Here is a 4,268-nt window from a genome sequence, read left to right on the forward strand (position 1 = left end):
GGCCCCTGCCCCCTCCAGCAGCTGCCGAGCTCCTGCGCCGGTGTTTGCTCTCCTTGCAGAAGTGAGAGCTGAATGGGCCCCGTTGTGTCGCTTTCCCAGCAGCGCTTGGTGGATGGAGCCAGAAATGTGGGAGGAGGAGGAGGAGGGGGGCAGGAAGGGTAGAGCACCCCTGGAGAGAGGGCATCGACCCAGACATCACCTCCCCCTCACCTCGCAGGGGGCCGGGAGCACCGGCGCGGGGGAGCCAAAGCCTGGTGTGTCACAGCACCAGCCTGGCCACAGCCCGCAGTGGGGTTTGCACTTACTGTTTCCTGGGATCCTCCTCTTCCTCTCCTCTCCTCGCCAAGTGACAGGAGCTACGGGAGCGCGGGACAGACTGGTGACATCCAGCCAAAGCTGCAGCAGTGGTAGTAAGCCTGAGCTCAAAGGAGGCGGCAGCTGGCAAGGTGGGCTGGGGGGGCCGTGCCGCACTTCCAGCCCTCTGTTCTCCTCATTCTGCTTCTCTACTTGTTTCGAAGCAGCTGGGGTGCCTGCGTGAAACATCACTTGCTTGCAGAAGTGCACAGAGGCTTTTGTTTTCCTCCCCAACACTGTTATTTCCCTTTTTTTGCTTTGCACTTTGCTCTCCCAGGAAACATGAGCAGATCTGCAGCCTGACAAACATTTGTAAGCTTTGATGCTAAGCTGAGCGTCAAGCCCGTGCATTGAGTATTTCAGTAGTTCGTATCAGTACTAAATGCTCGCCCCTTCAAGCCTTTCCCCTATTCAGCAACCTCAGCTGCCAGAACCAGCCTGTCCCATTCCAGTGCCACCTATATATAGGCCACGGACATGCTGGCCAGGGTCTGCCAACCTCCCCGCTGCCAGACAGCCAAAGCCTCCCTGGCGACAGCCTTAGGCCAGCATCTCCTGGAGGGTCCCAAGACACAGGGTGACCACCCAACCGCACCAAGGCGATGAGCAGCTCACAGGCACCAGCTCTCGTGCCGATCTCCCCTCTGCTGTGCAGAGAGGACCATTGGGGACATCAGTCTAGAGGGGATGAACTTGCCCTGGGCTGGCAGGAGTCGCCCTGGGGAGCGTGCTGCCTGCGCCAAATCACCAACACCCGTTTTGGGGGCTGTGGCTGGACTTGAGGAGGGCCAAGTGAAGGGAATGGTGCCTGATTCATGTTACAGCCATGCTATGGTGCTTCCAGGGGCCTGGGTAACCTTGATCACCCCCACCTGAACTACAACCTCCCCTGCCCCACTGCTGGCCACCCTGTGTTTCAGTGACAACCCTACCTGCAAGCTGACATGGAACCACATGACAGAGCTGCCATTACCCCCACCACGGCTCTGTCCACTGTCCAGCCCACCCTGCTCCCCACTGCAGGGCCCCACCACCACCACCTCCCCTGGCCAGGAACCCCCTCCCCTGCCTGGCCAACCATGCGAGCAGCAACACCTCCTCAGCAGTGGCCTGGGCTCTGCTGAAGAACCATGGGGAGAGGCTGAGGAGCGGTACCAGGCACCAAGTGCCATATCTGCCCTTTCCCCAGACTTCCCCCAGGCTTTTTAATTTGTTCGTTTACCCAGCCATGATCTCAACAGCTTGGAGAAAAGGAGCTTCTCTAGCTTCTCCTAGCTCTGGCTTCTTCTGAGGCTGCAGGGAGTAGCCATTCTTTGCCCTTTCTGATGGGGCATGGGACATGAAGGCAGCACTCTTGAACTTACACTTGGTGGGGTTTAACCCACCTCTGCCAGGCCACATACTTCTGCTTTCCATTAAGGAAAACGTTCCACCTTTGCCTGCAAGAGGCCCAATCCCCGTGCTACCACTACAGGGACTCACTGCTCACAGGTGCACCCAAAACTGCTCCATGCAGACAGAGCTCTGCACCACCACTGCCTTGCTAGAGTAACGAAGGTCAAATTAAAAACACTTCTGAGAACAGCGGTGCTTTTGGGGTGAGACGGTTGCACAAGAGAGGCTGAAGCAGGGCTGAAATGGCCCCACACTTCTCCAGGGCACAGCTGGGAAACAGTCATCCTCCACAAGCAACTTCTAATGGAAACCAGAATTGGCAATTCCCATCCTCTTTTTAATTTTCTAATCCTGAGGCATAAGCCAATTTTAAGGGACTTCTGAGTCCCTGTCCTACCCAGAAGTGACTGTCTGCTGCAGGGACTGTCACTTCTACCCTCACAGCCCCCATTTTCCTATGGGCATCCAATCTCAACACAGAATACCAAGACAAAAAAAAACATTTCCAAATATTGTTTGCTTTTGGAAGAAACTCAGGGATCAACATCTCATGCTTGTTCTACTACTACAGCTTGGGTTCTCGAAGCTTCCCCCACAGGCTATCCCCACAACCAGCCCACAGAGCAGCAGCATCCCTCTGATCGTTGCAGGCTCTGTTGGACAGCCTTGCACACACGACATTCTCCATGGGACGCACTGCAGCTGGCCTCCTGTAGAAGTTAGCCCCTTGTCACGGTCTCTGCCTCTGTTCTCCATCACATTCCTTTTCTCCATGACCCTCCTCCAGAGCAGAGGGACATGAAGAGTTGCAAAAGGCCAAGGAGCTTCAAGGAAAGCAACACTAGGTTCAAGGCTTACTGAAAATACAGATTACTTTATGCCTTGGTTTTGCCCTCAAGCTTGTGGCAAAACGTAACAGATTCATTTTTGGCACAGACAGCTGAAGGAACAGGATGGGAGGAGGTGAAGGGGGTAGGGCTCAGGCTGCAGTGACTGAAGCTCCTTCTGTAGGTACAGGCACCTTCACTTTCAGTTTTTACCAGTTTGGACACAGAAGAGTCCCAGCTTCAGTTATAGAAACTGGAAGAAAATGCATTTTGCCTTTAGCCTTAGGGCAGCCTTTTTTAAAGGAGTGGACGCCGCTCTTACATGAAGGCCAGCGCCACCCCTGCCAGAGTGACAAGAGACACTGGCTGCTGAATCATAGCCACGCAAAACTTTCCACAGCCACCTGTCGCACCAGCAGTTGCCTGGAACAGGCCAACAACCTGAAGGAATTTATGCAGAGCATGCCCAAAAGTAGGTCTTGCACATACCACACACTTTATTTCAACGCAGTGCCCCGAGACCCTTTTTCTGCCCGTGCTGCCTGCACGCTCTGCGATTTAACACCAGCTTTCCCTGCATTTAGGCCAGGCACATGTACCCTGTCAGCTGTGGCACACATTGCCTCTCACGATGAAGGGGCAGCTAACTCCACTTCCCTGACTTTTTCTTGGCGCTGGCCCTATTTATATTGCATGCTAACCGCAAGGTCAGGTAAGGGAGGATGAATAGCGTTCTCCAGCTGCAGACAGAGAGGGAAGGAACAACTCTGTGCTACCCAAAGAGAAAAAAAGATATGTTGATTCTCAGAGGCTTGAAAGAGGAGGAAGCAGGACCAGCCTCTGAGCTTGTGTGCTCAGGAGTGGCACAGGTAGGTACCACAATCATGTGTAGGCACATGGACAACCCTCCATACAGAGATCCTGGAGAATCTGCTGCAACTCCTTCAGCACAACAAAGCAGCACAGACGTACCTGAAAATGATCAGCTCAGCCTTAATTCTTTGTGCTCAGCTTTCAAACATGTAAACAGTACACACAGTCCCAGTGCTTCATCAGACGGAAGAGAAAGGGAATGTATTAGTCCACAGGGATGTAATGATTGTATTCACTTCCAAACCAAGCCTATTTAATTAGGAAGAGAAGGGAAAGGGACAGGAAAAGGGCAGGAAGGGGAAACACAGATGATGGCAAAAAAAATTTACAATAGAAACATGTTTGCTCCCTTAAGCAATGGCCAAAGTCAGCCACAGCACACAAATATTCCAAGCCACAGCAGCAGGAGAGTAGTATAAAATACAATTCAGCCACAAGCTGCCTTTGACAAATGGGCTTGAAAGAAGGCAGAAAGAGGAGCACATCTTGCCCCTCTGACCCAGCAGCAGCACCACAACAGGGTCAAGCGCTGCCCCGGCCTGGAGAAGCAGGGGCAGCAGCAGTATAGCCTCCCTCCCACACAGTGCTGAATGCCACCAGGCAGGAGTCACAGTCCAATAAAATAAAATGCACAACTGGGTTGATCCTGATGAGAGCGCTTCTGGGCCCGGTGGTACTCTTGGCACACCCTTGCCAACACAACCAAAGTAGAGAACTCTTCAAATCATGCAGAGCACCAAGCAGCACTGACTTGATTCTAGTATAAGCAACTCCCCTGCAAACCAGGGAGTCACTTCATTAGGAATGGCGGGGGGGGGG

This window comes from Buceros rhinoceros, unplaced genomic scaffold, assembly GCF_000710305.1.
Source record: "Buceros rhinoceros silvestris isolate BGI_N320 unplaced genomic scaffold, ASM71030v1 scaffold633, whole genome shotgun sequence".
NCBI classification, from domain to species: Eukaryota; Metazoa; Chordata; class Aves; order Bucerotiformes; family Bucerotidae; genus Buceros; species Buceros rhinoceros.